At 30.1% G+C, this 18,297-nt stretch overlaps 2 protein-coding genes across 4 annotated transcripts in view; one reads left to right on the top strand and one right to left on the bottom strand.

Moving 5' to 3' along the window:
* LOC142321922 (uncharacterized) overlaps window positions 1–17,794 on the top strand; it is a 39,521-nt gene extending 21,727 nt beyond the window's left edge. For both annotated transcript variants that reach the window (XR_012755738.1, XR_012755740.1), the window contains one exon: window positions 17,522–17,794. The gene's annotated coding sequence lies outside the window, so the exon portion shown is untranslated. The remainder of the gene's footprint in view (window positions 1–17,521) is intronic.
* Vdup1 (arrestin family protein Vdup1) overlaps window positions 1–18,297 on the bottom strand; it is a 107,780-nt gene that overhangs the window by 27,143 nt on the left and 62,340 nt on the right. The gene's annotated exons all lie outside the window — the stretch shown is intronic.

The following is an 18,297-nucleotide window of genomic DNA, read 5'->3' as shown; positions in this document are numbered from 1 at the left end:
TGAACTCGAGTCAAAATGAAGTTGAGATGTTCAACAAAAAGATCTCTTTATTTAAACAGTTCAAATAAGGTTTAACAGTTCTAAAAATAATAGGCAGGAGAGTCTTACAAAAAGAAGAAGAAGAAAATACATATATATATATATATATATATATATATATATGACAAGGTATGTGTTCTCATTTCGAAAGTGTTTGTTAGATGGCTAAGAAGTCTATACGAACCTATTTCAGAAATTGTTAAGATCCTGTTCCAAGTAAATAAATTAATATCTACGGTAGAGGACATAGTGATTATTAATATCATTCTGACGTATGGAGATGTGTAGGCTGATAAGTAAAATTTGATGATTTTAAATAAACAGGGTTGTTCTACTACACTTATCAGATGGTATTTTCAATCCTGTGCATTAAAAAGGTAATTTACATTATCAGTCAATTCTTGAATAACTAGAAAAAAACTACCGTTTAATGTTAAGTTTCAAATATCATATTAGGCTAACTATAGCACAAAGATTTGTTGAAAATTTATACTCTTTATTGATAAAATAATGAATAATAATTAAAATCGGTTTAATATCATGGAACCTGCGGCAGAACATGCACATTGTAAAAATTATAGACTGATGTATATTCAAACGGATATTTCAATTTAAAATAACTAATTATTTAAAACAAATTAATCAGCATTATCTGGAAGGAGAGATAAAATATTGTAGAATGGTCCGTCATGTTAAAGTAAGATTTGAAATATAGTATCCAGGTTTAAATGTAAGAAGTAAGAGATACGACATTCATTGTTCTAAGACAACTGCCTCCTTCGTTCAAGTAATAAGTGCATCTATACGTGAGTCGCCAGGCCTCAATATATTTAATAGTGAACCGGGACAGTATAGAGAAGTCGTTCGCATTAAAATGGTATAACTGGTTCGGCCAAGTAGTATCAACTTCCTGCAGAGTAAAACTCATCACCTATTACCCACTCCAACATACTTAAGTACTAAGCTCTATCCTTGTTTCTCTCTCCGAAATATGAATATATTTAGACCGCGTGATTTCTTTTTCTTAAGCTATCTTAGATGAATAAGCCTCCGTATTCCATAGACAATGGAATACAGAGACTTATCAACGGTATTTCGAGAATAGGCATCTGACTTACAACTGCACGGATACCCAGCAACGTTTCCCAGTTAGGTGTGGAGTGCCACATGGATCGGATATTATCCACGGATGGATATTAGCCCAACATTGTGAAAACTAGTGTTCGATGATGTACTTCGATTACTATACCCAGCGGGAGTCGTGCCAATAGCCTTTGCAGATGATCTTGCACTGTTTCAGCAAAAGACAGAAACGAGGTAGTTGCAATCGCCAACGAAGCTATTGGGCGAGTACAATGTTGGCTACAGAGTAAGGTAATAAAGTAATAAATCTATATATTCAGACAAAACATCATTTGTATATAAGGCCGGCAGACCCTCCTTACCTCCACTGTGGATCAAGATTAGAGAGACACGTTCGTTTCCCAAGGTCGGTAAAGCATTTAGGAATCTGGTTAACCATCGACTTACATTTGCCGTGCACATCAAAGAAGCAGCGAAGAAAGCAGGGACGATGGTAAAGGTCCTAAGTAAACTCCTGGGTAATGTGGCTGGACCGCGGGCTTCAAAAAGGAAAGCGTACAGCCACGTCATTAACTCAATTTTGCTATACGAAGTGGCAGTCTGGTCAAAAGCTTTAGGATGTGAGTGAAATCACCGAATACTGGTGGGTGAACAAAGGCGGATCGTCCTGTGCATCATTTCCGCATACTCTTCCGTCTCGACGGAAGCAGCACTTCTCATTGCGGGTATTCCCCCATTTCAGAAGTTAGCCAGAAAAACGATTGGAATCATCTAGGTTGCTGACAGAGATGAAATGAATAGATGGCTCCTCCGAGAATGGCAAGCCCGCTGGGATCAAGCTTCCGCTTGCCGATGGACTCACCGGCTGATCCGGCAGATCGAGCCGTGGATCAACCGTAACTTCGGTGAGGCATCCTACTGGTTGACCCAATTTCTAACTGGCCACGGCGTGTTCCGGGCATACTTACATGCCAGGAGGAGGGCAGACTACCTTTTCTGTTAATATTGTGGGGAGTTGGACACGTCGTGTTGGACTGCCGGACGTGGGTTAACGATCGCCAAGGCTGTAAAATGGTCAGTGGGCTCCTTGCAGACGAGAACGTCATCGAGCGTATGTTGTCCGGAGTAGAGGAGTTTCGGGCAATAAACAATTTTATCACACGTATTCTTCAACAGAAAAGTCGAGAAGACGGAGCGGCAAGGTGATGGGGCCAGCCCCCTGCGGAGCTGCCGTTCGTCAGTCCTTTCACTGATGGACGGTAGTGATAAGGCATTGGGACTCCTTCTTCCCTTCCTGGAAAAGACCGAGACTCGGTGTGGGTCTTCTTCACGGGATGCCCACATTATAGGCTAAGGCGTCAGAACCGAGTATCGACATGGAAAAGTCCTCTGAGAGGCCAAAAAACAACACCGATCGGCGAGAGGGGTGAGGGAAAGCTCCCTGCGGAGCCGTTGTTCGTCCGCGATTACGCAGGTGGGCGACGGTGAGGATGCACGGAGACTCCGGATCAAAGGCACCTCCCGGGGCCGTGAAGTGCTTGATTGCGGATCCGGCCTCGGGAGGGGGAGCTGGTGAGGTGGTTAGGTTTAGTCGGTAGGGAGCAGGAATACATACGCACCTTAACAACTAGCTTTGTCCGTAACTGGGTTTCCCCCTCCTCATCAAAAAAAAGCTATCTTAGATTAAAAAACTAACACTTTTGTAGACTTTCACTCACTTAAAATACTTTCAGTGTCAATAAAGGTTATAGATTCAATTAACACATTCCTTAATTACAAAACAAAAAGTAATAGAATTTAAAAAGAAAAAACAAACATATAAATATATATTATGTAAGAAAAATAATATCAAACAGATGGGGATTGCGGTCATTTTTTTGTCAAAATTTTCTGTAACATCTGAGTGTGATTGTAGTTGAATCTCACGTATTAGGCGTCAAACAATATTTTTTTCAGATTATTTCTGGATTGTTGGACTTATCTTACTTTTCACATAAGACCAAAGAAAATAATTCTGCAGTTTCAAATCTCACAATCTTGAATGGCCGATTGACTTACTATTTTGCAAATGATGCTGCCTCTGAACTTTGTTCTCAATTAAGTAATCATTTAGTCAGTCGTATGGCATGTCACACCACCTTGCTAGAACCACATGTCGTCCAAATCCATATCAATCATAGCTACAAAATATAAAAATTAATGTAGGTAGCATTCGCCGTCAGCCGTAAGTGCTTGGTTTTCATTTTCATAAAAAGAAGATTCCAACAATCCTTTCAGCCCATAAAACACAAAAACAAATGAGATGTTGGCTTGTACATAAATTTCTCTAGGATTTTCATTGATCCAGATGCGATAATTTTACTTATTTTATTGTATGTTAAGGTGGAAATGCGCTTCGTCACCGAAAATAATTTTCTTTCAAATTTATCAACTGCTTTGATTTAAAATAACACCTAATAAAAGATCTACGACACTGATGTTCTCACTGTGGCTAATGGCTTCAATCTCTGTTTTAACTGAATGTTAAATGCATGTCAAACCAACTTCTTTAAAATCTGCATTAGGATTAGCTCAGTAGTAATCCCTTACTGCTGTGTGACCGGCATAGAATTGATGTTCTTACATCTTTAACAACGCTTTCACGAAACACGGCGAAATTTTTCAACTAAGCGAGTTGAGCAAGCACATTTAGGATTTTGTTCATTTTTTATAAATCCAGTTTCTTTAAATTTATGCACTTAGAGCGAATTAGTTTTCCTATTAAATAATTGTACGGATTAAAAAAAAAAATAATGAAGTTGGAGAAGTTAGTTTTTCATAGAACATGCTTTTCCGTGATACGTTTTATCGAATGTTATTTTACCGTGTAAATCATTTCATGATTAAAGTACAGCAGCTAACATATGACAAATGTGAAATACAACAATCGAACAGTGCTGCCACCTGGTAAAAATAACCTTAATGGTAAAAATTATACTCTTACTTTTAAGTTACTTTCGGCAAACAATACAAGAAACTATTTTTAGTTAGATGTACCACGCGTATAATATAATGAAGGATGAGAAAAATGCTAAATGATGAGTTACAATGTATTTAATCGCCGTTGGTGGTTAAATTTGTAATTCCACTTTATAGAATTAAAAAAAAAATTGCAACTATATTCGATTTATTCGTAATAAATTTAGTATAAATTAAAGAACTTACGGTTTAATAACAATAGATACAGTTGAAGCAGGAAATGTGCGTAACAAGAAGAAAAATACCTTGAAGATTTTACATTGTAATTTATTACCCGCAGCGTCATTACATATTAAGGTCACTCTAAATTAAGTACTTAATTATTACATTTTCTTTTTGTTACTTATATCTAGACGGGAATTAAATCCCTCTTAAAAGAAAAAAAAGTGAACCTATTCAAATAGCGTTAAAGGCAAAATTTACTTTTCTTTATTTATTGATTATGATTTAAATAACCAGAAAGAAAATAAATTAAAATTAAAAAAAAATATATATATATAATAACGAAGGAAAGAATTATTATAGTTTGATCGCCGTAACAGGATTTCAATTTCAATAGACATAAGTGATGTATAAAAATATACCGTATAACTATGTATAAAATATAATAAATTGCGTGCATTCATTTGTAAACAAGTCAATTTCAATGGAAATAAAACTCAACACAGATAATTTCTAAGTGAATATTCCTTGTTTCGATCAGTAGTATTCTTTAAATGTATTGATTTTTATAATCAAAAGAGACACTTGTTTGAAATTTTACTGAAATTTAAGTGAAGTATTATAAATAAATTATAACTTGTTATATTCGTAATTTTCTTTCTTTTCAATATACGGTTTCTGGAAAACAAAACAAACAAAAAATGAATGATTATATTCTGTAATCACGTATTAGGGTAGCTGAAGAACTGAATGGAAGAAGTACCTGAAGAAACATTGAGAATAGTGATTACATTCTCTGTTAGAAAAAAAGGATTGCTTTAATGAATAGAGAATTGGAGAAAATGTTTTTGCATAGAAGTAGGAAGGCAAAACGAAGGTTGAATGTAGGAAGTTCTGTAACTATAGTCCTTTATTATATCCACGAAGACAATAAAAAAATAAATGAAATAATTAATTTGTTGTGACAAATAATAGTATACAAAAGGTATAAGATTTAAAAGTTTTTACAAAAAATATATTTATTATAAAAAAATCTCAAATCACCACATAAAAATGATAGATTATAATGAAACAAATTTTTCAAAACAAAACTGAAAAACTTCGTTTGATTTTTCCTTATAATATTTTTTACAAATAATTATTATTTTTCGAATGTCTTATAAGAATTTCTTTCTCGAAGAAAAGTATAATTAAAAATTGTATTAATCGTCTACCGGTAAAATCATTATGTTTATCCTAGCTTAAAATTTTCATTTTTTTACTGATTTTTCGAAGGAAAGTACGGTATTACTTTCGGTCGCAAGGTGGAATGGGGGGATGAAATCGAATTTTCTTATTTTTTGAGGTATCAGGAGTACAAAAATACTGTATAGGTAAAATGTAATTTCCTTAAATATATACTGTACATTTATATAGGCCTATAAATAAAACTTTTGGCCAAAAATCTCCAAAACTATTAGATAAATTTCAGTGAGATTTTGATATGCGATAGTAGCGTAACTGAAGTTGTGCATCTGAAAATTTAATGAAAATTGGTTGACAATCTCAATTTGAGGTTTGTATTGGTGAATTTTTCATACGCGCTTATGCAGTGAATCACAATGGTGAGCGAGTTTATACTTGATGCTTGTGTCAATAAAATAACGAAATATCGGTCTTCTTATGCAGAACTGCGCAACAATCTTTTCTTTTTAAAGTAATTTTTGATAAAAATGTAGAATACAAAGAAATTAATTTTTAACGATTCTTTTCATTTTTGGAAGAATCCCAATAATATGATAAATTCATGTAATATTTTTCTTAATAATTAACAGTAAAATAATCTTCAAATATAAAGAAATCGCGTTTATCAAAATTATTTAACGACTACTAAATTTATTTTCACGCATAACCTCTTATATTTAGTCATTATAATGAAATTTATGTAAGTGTGAAAGACATAATTGCAATTTAAGTAACGTTGTCAGTTAAAAATAAATATATCCTACAAAAGATAACTTTATTTTCATCACACTCTAAATTAAAGATTACGACATAAAGCATTGAAGGATTACCGTGCATAAAGGATTATAACTGAATAAAAGATCATTTCTGCAGTAAAATACTGGTTGACATGGTTTTATAAAAATAATTACCACAAACCGTGATTGTTAACTGCAAAGAATTGTGTAACGAATTTTTTCACTATTACTGCCATACAACTAATATTATAACAATATAGTAAACGTAAGCCACACTTAATAGGTAACTATCTACAAGCGATTATAGATTTGTAAACTTAAATTATTTATAAAATAAAATCTATTGTATACAAAATCTGAAATAAATTTTTTATGTATTTATTAGGAACTAATATTGTATAGTATAGTGTTTTAAACAAGAAATTCAAAACAAAATATTACGAAACATTTTAAGTCATTCACAACTAATAATACATTCACAGACATATAAGTTTATAAATAAAATAAACTTATTATATATTTTATTTCTTCATGATGAAATTTAAATAATTATTTTGAATACAAGTTATTGAAAAGTATAAGCAAAAATTTAAGTTATGAGACTTGAGAAATTTTAGGTCATATTTAATTTTTTCATGGGAATTTATTATTTCAAAAACGTATTTAAAAAATTCATTGTGATGTGTTTTCTTAATTAATAATATTTTTTCCACACCCAGAATCTTTGGTAGACCTTATGAGCGACTATTAATGAACATTAAAAAAGGGTTTTACTATATCAATAATTATTTTCAATAAGTAACATTTTACATTAACGGAAGCATAACGGACCTTCGCGGCAAATTAGAACAGATCTACAAATTTTCCGCTACTCAATTTTAATGAAAGGAGAGTAATGAAGAATTAAATATTAAGTTAGATGATTGAATTATATCATAAGTTACAGAATTTTTCTACTTAGGAAGTAAAATCACAAAGGATTACTATAAATGAGGTAAAGCTCAAAATCAGATTGGGATGGAAAACGAGAGAATTCGTTTGGAAAATAACTTCAAGCATCAAATATAGAATTAAGAATTATAAACACGTCCTTAAAAATATTTTTTTCTAGTGTTCTTTAGCGCTTAATGGTAGCTAAAGATGAAACTGAAGACGTGAAATATAGTAATTAAATTGAGGTTAAAGATTAACAAAAAATAGAAAGGAAGGGATATTAATATAAAAGCAGTCAATTAAATGACGATTTCCCCCTCAAAAAAAACATCTTAATCACAGATTATCTGCACAAGCTCAATACTGAATTAGGTGCTGCCATCCAAATTCAGGAATAAAAGATTTATTTAATAAAATTTTTAATCATTTTTTAGGATGTTATGAAATATAACAGACTAATAAAATTTAAAATAATAAATATAGATATTAGATAAAGCTTATCAGCCAATCAGCTTTCAGAATAAAAAACTGGGGCACCCATGAAATTTACAGAAAAAAATGGTCAAGAAAATTTTACTTTTAAGTCGAAATTTAGGAAGTTTTCAATCAAAATTGTGACAGAGGATAACATTACCATAACAAGTTAATTGGCGTTTATTATTGAGTAAAAATCTCTGAATTTCGATCTTTCTTTAATTTTTCAATTATATAATCTACATGAAAAGGTTGTTTTGTGATAAGTCACACTGTGCAACGAATTTGAGAAGACCTGACATCTTTTTTTTTGGAAATTTAATACTAATTATTTAAGAAATAATTGATCATATTCTAGTGATAATGTGGAATTACTTTAGCGGCCAACGAGCGTTCAAAATCGAGAAACTAGATATATCAATTCACATTTTCATCTCAAAATTATAATTCAATTTTGACTTTTTACACATCCATAATTTTTGCACAGAATTCGATAGAATTCAATAGATTATGAAATTGTTTGAACATACTATCAGCAGTTCGTTTGAAAAAAAATAATTTATAAGAAATTATACGTCTCTACTTATCTATCTAAATACGAGAATTATACTCGTTAGGTATAATACCCTAGCATTAATACCTAAATACTCGTAAATAAGCCTTTATTCCATAATATGTTCAGAAACATTTAGGCTATAATGAAGTACAATCAACTAATTGAATTTAAGTGTGACGTAAGATGTGCTTACGATAACCAGCCTGTAACGCTCGGAATAAAAAACTGAATACAATTATACATATTATTATATGTGCATCAAATTATTTATCTAGGGTAAAATTCCATCGATCTACGAAAGTTTAAAAAATTTTCATTCACAATTGTGACGTAGTTTGAGACTACGCTAATTCATACTTTTAATCTACGCTATCAAATAACCGGGAGTTTTGGAAATTAGGTACAAATTTTTTTCCTTTAATTTTGTCGATTCAAATATAATTATTATAAAAAAGACATTTTTGGGTGAAAAAGTGATAGAAAAAATAATTTTATAAAATACTAGCATTCCCGTCGCGTCTTTGCCCACATTGGCAAAGTTTACCAAAAAATCTCCTGCAAAGACAAAATTTATGCCTCTCATCAACTTGTAACATAACCTTAAGGTCTTTGAGAGTACGGTCAATCGCTTCAACATGATCTCGATGAATCATGGAGGATTCATACCGTATAAAAGTTTTGAATCTTGGAAAAGTTTACCGATAGGACCATTTTTACGTACAGAGCAAACTGAATCTTTTCCTCATGATACATTTAATGGCAATTTAGAAATTTAATAAGTAGTACTACTACCAGAAAGGAGCGTTGCAGCGATACTTGACAATGCTTCACCAAGAGACAAGCTATCCGTCGATCGAACATTTGCGAAAAATAGATTAATCAAAAAGGTTTTCCAGTACCTCTAGAAGCAACTAAAAAAAATATTTTTTTTCTATTACTATAGATATTGTGAGTGATGGAACCATAACCATATGCTTGGCACTGATCTGATACTAATTTAGAAAGGTTAATATTTAAATACTCTTGAAATTCATTGATATTAAAAGAATTTTAGAACATTGTATCATAGGGGTTTTCATTATCTTCTTCATCACGAATTGATGTAGGTAAACCGAAATCACATAAATATTTTTCACCAAGACTTTCAACTTTGTCTTCAATTTCAATGAGACCTCCATTGAAAAATATCTTGAGAGCGGCTCGTCATAAGAAAATGAATGAGAATTTACCACATCGCCACCTAGCAGCCCGAATAAGAAATGCAGCACCGTAACGGATTATTTATACGTTTTAACAAATAATTCATCTTAATATAGTCTATGATATTCCGGACTACATAATGAAGCTACTGTTAAAATTTGGTAGCGATTAGTTTAGCGGTTCTTGAGATTTTTGTTAACACAAACAAACGTTTCCTCTTTTTATAATAAATTTTAATAATTTTTTTTTCTGTCGAACTCCGTGGCGGAGTGGTAGCATCTCGGCCTTTCATCCAGAGTCCCGGGTTTGAATCCCCCGGTCAGACTGGCATTTTTCATACGCTACAAACTTTCATTTGGGGCTAATAACCAGAGCAGTTGATGGCCGTCATCTCAAAAAAAAACCTTCTTTTGCAAAGAAAAATATTTCATTAAGATGATACTCCAAAACAGGGCGTCTTCCCGCATCCGGATTATATGTCGCCGGGTAATTCAGAAATCATTAACATAAGTGGAATTAATTAGCGTGAATTTAATATTAACCTATTTGTTAATATAAGTTTACGTATATCAATCTTTTCATTGCGGTTCATAACTTATTTTTAACATAATTTTTATTCAAAAAAAATTTCTTGACTCAATTAGGTACAAATATTACACATTCGTTTAAAGTCGGCAACTAAAATCAAAAAGAAACGATGATAAATAATATTAACTGTTACTGAATCATCAATTTTAATTGGTTTTCAGAAATAACGCAAATTTAAAATAATTAATTTAAAACTTTTGTCACACCAAATTTTTTTAAAAATAAATCAACATTTTACATATTATTTTATGTTTTGTATATACTATCTATTAACAAAAAAACATAATAATTAGAATACCAATTCATTGACGAAAAGACTAATAGACACTGAATAAAGAGCATCGCAGAGTATCAGAAAAACTAAGGCGCAAGGAATAATTGTAGATCTCAAATCAACAAAACCATCTATTTAGCAAACAGACTATGTAGATTTTAAGATTTCAATATGAACACGGTTTTTGTTTTTTTTTAGTAAATGCCGAGGATTCGATATGTAAGCTGAAATAAAACTTTATAATTCTAAGGAAAATTGTGTTAAAATTAGAAAAGAATAATTTTTACAAGAAAAATGAGGTAGGTAACTGAGATATAAGTAAAAGTTCATAATAGGCAAGTTCCAGTAATGAAAGAAATGCGACAAGAATCATCTGTAATGTAGACAGATTAAAGAGCGTTTTTGTTAAAAATTAATAAAAAAGAATTAACTATTATTACTTAAATTCCCATAACTGAAATATAATTTATTCTATTTAAAAAAAAAGAATACATTACATATTATAGGTCACATCGTCAATTTATTTGGTTGTATATGTATACTCGTATTAATAGTATTCTATTTTTAGTGAATCAAATTATTCCGCTGACAAATGATTGAATTACAAGTCCCTACTTGTATCTGGTAAAACCTGGGTCAGGAAAACAGATTACGATGACACCATCAATTTCATGCTTTTGCTCAGAGACTGACCAAACTGTTAAAAAAACCGCTAAGTCTCGCATTGCAATAAAATACAATAATAAGTGCGACCATAAAATTCAACAAAACCAGTTACTTGTTCAACAACAACAAACGTACAGTACAATCTTCCAAAAGAGGTCGTTTCTTTTTGTGATACTTTCCATCATATAATTCTATCATCTCAATAAAATCTTTTTACAATGCGCCAGGAGTGTTACAATATCTCAAAGGCGATATTATTATTAAAACTGGATTATTATTATATTTAATATGTAAATGCGAAAGTTTGTGGCGGGTTCTGTCTGTCTGTTTGCAATAGCATCGCGTAAGAACCAACTAACCGATTGCGTTCAAATTTTCTGGATACATTCATGTTATTCCAGCGAAGGCTTTAAGCCGTAGATCGAGGTCCTAGCCCCCTTGAAGGTGAAGTTATGAATACTTTATCGTCAAACGTTTTTTTGACGATTAAAAGTTTGACGAGTAATTAAAAGTTTTTTAATTACTATAGTTACTACTATTCTGTCTTGTAATTTAATTTCTTTGTCAGGTATTTTTAAGGTCTGTATACTTTAATTGTTATTTACCAGTATTTTTTTCACACCCATGAGAATAATGAACACAGCGGAGACCCAGGGGGAAGAAACCCCTGACCGGTTAATATATTTAAAAAAATTAGTACTGACTGGATTATCGCTACAAAATTATAGGAGTACATAATTTAAAACGGAAGAAGATCTCTCAGACTGGGTTTGAGATACGAGTCCAAAATAACCGATAGATTTTCATGCACGATTAGCAATTATATCGGTTTAATAATCATAACTTAACTTTCCTAAAGAATGGGCTATGTTTTATTTAGTGATCTCGTCAAATATAGTCTACAATTTTTTTAAAAATCTTATAACACCAGTTATAAACTACGCTTAAAATTGTTTTTAAAATATCGATAATCCTGGAAATTAATTATCCTGCATTTCTGATGTCTTGGCTCACACTCAGTAATGATATATTTTTATTTTTCAATTTTTTTTGTTTTTTCTTTTAATTTTTTAGCCCCTACAAAAAATTAAAAATAAATATATAAATTCTAAATTAAACAAATTTAAAAAAATAAGTCAACTTCAAGAAAAAGGTTCAAAACATAAAAATAATGTTATAAAAACTTTTCTTTAAATTAAATATTGTTGAATTTGGAATTAATTTAAGATTAGATAAGTAGTTGATTTTAATTTGGTGTCGAATTTTAAAACAAATTGAATGTTACCCCCCCCCCCAAAATGCTTACTAAACAAATATTTTTTTAAAGATATTTTTATTTAACATTGATGTACACAGTTATTCACTCCTAAAGGTCAGAATTTTTGTTCGTGCTGTATTTCAATATAGTGGCAAGGCCTTACCATGATTTAATAATAATTTAGTCTTTGATATATTGTAGACCTCTCTATATACATTATTTACTTTTTGTATCGTGCTTCAATAAAGTCAAATTTAATTACAACTAGTTTTAAATAATATAATTTTTTTTATATTATATTAATTAATTTCTTACCAGACCTCAGAGTTAGTTTGTCATAATAATATAATAACTGAATGGTTTTTTCAAAATACATAATATGCATAAAAAACAGGGTATTCAACTTGAGAAATATTTTTGAGTCTATATTTAGTTATAAAGATTGCTGCTGTTTACAAGCGTGAGCGACAAATACAGGAAAATTAACGTGAAAATATTATGAAAAGTGAGTAATATATTCCAATATTAAAAGCTAATTAATACTTTTAGGAGTGAATAGTTATTTTAAAATATATGTATATAATATTTAATTAAGAAAAAAATATTTTATTCTTGTTTTATTTATTAAAACAGAAATGAATGAAATGTGATAAAAATTTTAATGAGGAAAAATAGCTGCGTTGCAGCTGTTCAGTTAAATACCTTTTAATGACCTTAATATATACATATGTAATTTATAATTAGCCATATTTTATAGATACGGTATAAAAAAGGATAGATGTTGGGATGTAATCGCTAATAAAAGTTAAGTAATAATAATAATAAATAATAATTAAATATGTGGAAAGTAATTTTTATTATTCAGGTTATTTGTTGCAAGAACGAACAAGCGCTTGGACACATACCATAGATACTGAGAAACAACTAAAATAAAAATATAGAAAATAAAATTAATTGAGAAACATAAAATTCTTGAAGGAGTATTTTTTTTCAGATTATAGGATACTTTAATTTGAAATATTACCTAAATTAAAAAAAATGAATTTAAGATGTACAATTTTTTTCGATTAGTTGAAATAATAAAATATAAGAGGTAGTAAAGGTGAAAGGAAAATTAACATAGTTGCAAATCCTCATAACGCAATCTCCATAATCTATATAGAGCAAAGTTCAACTACGGCACGGCATGGTAAAACACATAGATTTGTTGGAAAATGATTTACCAACGACGATCAGTTTCTTTCTTTTCAGAAGCCAGTACTGGATATATTTGCGAAAATTCAAAGAACAGTCAAATAAATTTTGATACTTGAATTTGAAATAAACAAATTAAATAGAATAGGAATATCTTGTCAATAAAATAATTAATTAGTTAAGTGGCAATAAGGTAAATAATAGACTGTATAAAATTAACAATCAATTTTTTATCAATTACCATTTTCTATCGCCTTGCCTTCAAATCTTCTCCTTGCAGATCTAAAAAGCACATCTGAGGTGACAATACTTTCTAAACCGTCATATACATAAGTTATCTAATCTTATATTTTTCTAGTTTGTTATAAACTCCTTCATAGAATTAATTTGTGATTTCGTTATATCTTGGAATAACCACTTACAATTCTTAAAGACATATTCTCGGAAACTTGTATTAGTTTATTTTATGTATGTAGTCTCCACCCAAGTTCACTTCCATTTATGTTAGAACAACTGATGTAGTAATATATTTATAATACTTTATTCTTGTTTCTTTATATATTTATTTATTTATTTTTTAAATTTCATCTATTAAAATATATATACTGCTATTTGAAATCTGTACAAAATGTTGATCTATATTAAGTAGTGATCGAAAAAAGACTAGGTTGCGTCATAAAACCATCAATAACTAATAAATATATTAGGGATTTTAAAAATATTTCAGTAAGATATTTACGCAATAATCACAACAAACCAGTTAAACATGAATGCAAAACTACTAAATTATTATCATTGACACGACCATATTTTTAATACTTTTAATAACAGTGGATTTGATTTTTACGAAACTTTTACAAATTTTTATTTTTTATTTTAAATCACTAATTCTATTCGGCATCACACTAAATGGGTTTGTGAATCAATATTAATTTGCTATTAACAATAAGTGTCACTTGCAACACCATTTAACGGGAGAAAGCAGTTGTACAGTTCAGTAATAACTGGTTAATTAAACTCTAGATTTGTATTTTAAATACTGTTATCTTTTTGTTTTCTTATCAAAATATACTTATCTACCCTAAGGCAGGTCCATCACATTATGTCCTCATGATTTCTAAATAATATTTACGCTACCTTATTTCTTTTTCTGTCCTAAGCGGATTTTTCAAGGATAAAAGTTTAAAATAATATTTTAAAAATCAGATCTGATCACAGAATAGTATACTATCAATTGTTATTTTAAAATATTTTTTTATTTATTTTATTACTACGATGAGTTTTGTTTAAAAATTATCAATAATTAATTTACAATGTGTAGATAACTAAATAAATCAATACGTACGAAAACGAGTTTCAAACTACATATGATAATGAGATAAATTTGCATTTAGATTATCCTACTAAATTTTTATTTCCGATTGTAAAATTATATAATTTGTAAATAGAGTTTAGTAACACGATTAATATTTATGTCAAAATTTATAATTGTTAAAAGTTATATTTAAACAAATTAGAAAATTTATTTTATTTTATTATTATGCTTTTTAACATAGGCATTGAGAACAATAAAATTAAACGATTAAAAAAACAGAACAACCAATTGAGTACTAAAAAAAATTGTCACAAGTCATACATGAGAAAAAAAAGAAGACATAAAAAATTAACAGTGGTAACATATAAGACACAAAGTCAAAACCACGAAACTTAAACAATTCGTAAACAAAAAACAAAAGAATTCATATTACTAAATTAAAATAATTTATAAAGAGTATCAGCAAAAATTTCAGTAACAAAAGGATGATATTCTACAGATAAGAGTCTCTAGATCTAATACATGCAGCTTCTTTAGTCGTCTCACATCTTCAGTATTATCCAAAAGATTAACAGCCTGATGGTTTTCGTGTGCGTTAAGCTTAAGTACCGACTTTGAACTTAGACGGTGGATTTCTTCACAAATAGATGGCATTCCTAGGTAATTGTGGATCTCCTTGCTCTTCGCAAACGATGGCGCTTCCGAAGTGTTCCTCAGCACATTTTTCTGGAACCTTTGGGTGATGTCGATATTGCTGTTGCTCGCCGTAACCCAAGTTGTATCCCGTAGGCCCCATCGGCTTTAAAAGCACCTTGTACAACAGTTTGTTATTTAACGATGATACGGACTTTCTTATTAATAACCAGTTCAACTGTCTAAGCTTGATACTTAATTGTTTCCTCTTTTCTCTTACATAATTTTTCTATGTAAGATGGCGGTCCAAATGAAATCCAAGGTATCTACATTTTCCGAATGAGATATGTGAACTCCATCTAGCCAGACTTGTGGGGAAACTCGTCTTCCCCATCGCAAACGTCACATGATTCGACTTTACAAACATGTACCTTCCATTTGACTAGCCATTCAATGAGAAGGTCTGATTCCGATTGCAATTTCTCCGACGCTACTGTTGGGTTTACGTCAACCACCATATTCGCCGTCATCAGCAAAGGACGCAAGAATGATATTTTCCGTCCTAGGAAGATCAGCAGAGTAGCCTAAAAACAAAACCGGGCCTAAGACTGAATCCTGCGGAATCCCGGTTTCGTATCAAAAAATCCTCTTAACTTTTGGCCGTATTTAACTTGTAAGAACCATCTATCCAGGTAGTTGCGTAATACCAAATAAAAAAGTTGTCGCAGGCTCATTTTAAGATTGTAAAGCAGAACAGGCAACCATACCTTAACGAAAGTCCGTTGGATATAAAGAAATACCACCGAGCAGTATTCCTTCCATTCCAAACAACTGGTGATGACATCAAAAATTCTAGGAATTTATTCAGTGGTAGAGTGCCCTCTCTGGAAATCAAATCAGGAATAACAATCTTTCTACTAAAATAGGTCTAATTTTCAAAGGAAGAGCCTCTCAAAGATCTTAGAGACGTTAGGTAAAAGGCCAAATTTAGCCTAAATTAGGTCTATACGAAGGTACATCTTCTACAGCTTTGCCCGGTTTTGGGACCATCGTTAATTGTGACATCTTCCATTCCGATGGGAAAATTTATTTGTTAAAAATTATTTTCTAAGCTTTTAAAAGATTAAAAATCAGTAACCTTAATAAAATATCGAAAGTTCTGAATTACAGTATTTATTCGCCTAAAATATTTTGTATTTTTAACTGTAAAAAACGCACGAACGTGCGTTTCAAATATCAAACTTACAATAAAATTTCAATTAGTTAAGTCTGCTGATTATAAAACTGAAACTTATCTAAAAATAAAATTTTCTAATAACCATAATATTCTTTAAGTTGTATAGTAATCTTTACCGATGAAAATGTTGTTGCAGTTTGATATTTTTAAGTTCTTACGTTAGAGACAATAATTCAAAATACAGAATATTTTGGGCAACATAATTTTGTATTTTACCCAATAATTATATGTTCAGGTTGTTATTAAATTATTATGAAATATGAGCCGATAAAGATTTTATAAAACATTTTATTTGAATAAATAAAATAACAACCGTGAAATGAGGACATGCATAACCAGTAACGTAAATATTATTGAACAGTATACTTATAATATGAAGTAATAAACAATTTTGTTAATTTACATACGGATCATTGATCTACAACGAGCGCGAAGTTCTTTGGCATTTATACAAACGTATGAATACATTTGTAATTTAAATAAACTTCAAGTTAAAACTAGTAAACGAGGTACTATTATTGGTTTTATTTTACTATTACGTCCAACTCGGTTAAAAGAAATAAATATTGCTTTATAAACAGGTTTTCTATTTTTCAGAGCGCAACATTAGAATAAGTTTTTTGGTGACTTTTATTTTGTTCACTTTTTGTTTAGAAAGTAAACCATGTATTAAAACAATATATATTCAACATCAATAATCTTTTTTTTTAATACACCTACACATAAGTAGGTTATTCCTTTTGTTGACAAATAATTTTCAAACTTACTAATAACAAATTAACTGATTTTATTTTAGCATATTAATTTATAAATCTGACTTCACAGAAGGTTTCATTCAAAAGAATCGAACAAAAAATACACTAGTCGTATTTATTTTAATCATAGAGTTTACGATTTTTCCTTACTATCGTGTTCATTGTTATTGTTTAGTTTCAGGAGTACGTCAGCAGAATAAAAGGTGGTCTTTGGCATCTTGAAAATCGAACATGAGATTTAAAAGCTTTATGTTTGAAAAACTTTTGAACGAGAAATCAATTTAAAGGCTGATCTCCATGGAGAAGTGGTAGCGTCTCGGCTTTTCCGAAGATCCAACGTTTGAATCCTAGTCAGATATGGCATTTTCATACGGTACAAAATTCATCTATCATAAAGTTACTGTAATTGGATATAAGCACGTTGTTGTTTTGAAATAAATAAATTTTATTGAAACAATGTGTTTTTTTTTAAACATATGAAGTAAATATTCTTGGTAAAAAATGTTAATGAAGAACTGACATATCATATGATACATAAATTTTACACTGATTTAGTTTCCTGATAAAGGGATTCATTATAATAGTACAATAAAAATGGCTTAAAATGACTTTAATTAATTTATAATTATAGTATTAATGTTTAAAACATTTCATCTGGGTTTGAATTAACAGTTTAGATTTATAACTTAACATACCACGAGAAGAAGCCTGAATTATTTTTGATGTAACATTGTATACGTTACTTAGCTATGCAAAATTAAATAAAATAGTTCTTTTTGAACTAATTCTATGAACAAGTTATTATTTATTTCCTCTGACATTAATCATGATTTTACTTAGTAAACTCCACAGCGGAAAAATTGACTGAAATTTTTGCGGCTGTTAATTTATATTTAATATCCACAAAGTCAGAACTAATTATTAAATTTCTTAATTTTTGAGAAACTTTAA

Source organism: Lycorma delicatula, chromosome 3, assembly GCF_047948215.1.
Source record: "Lycorma delicatula isolate Av1 chromosome 3, ASM4794821v1, whole genome shotgun sequence".
Lineage (NCBI taxonomy): Eukaryota > Metazoa > Arthropoda > Insecta > Hemiptera > Fulgoridae > Lycorma > Lycorma delicatula.
Note: the sequence above shows the minus strand (reverse complement) of the source record. Positions and strands in the feature narration are given on the sequence as shown.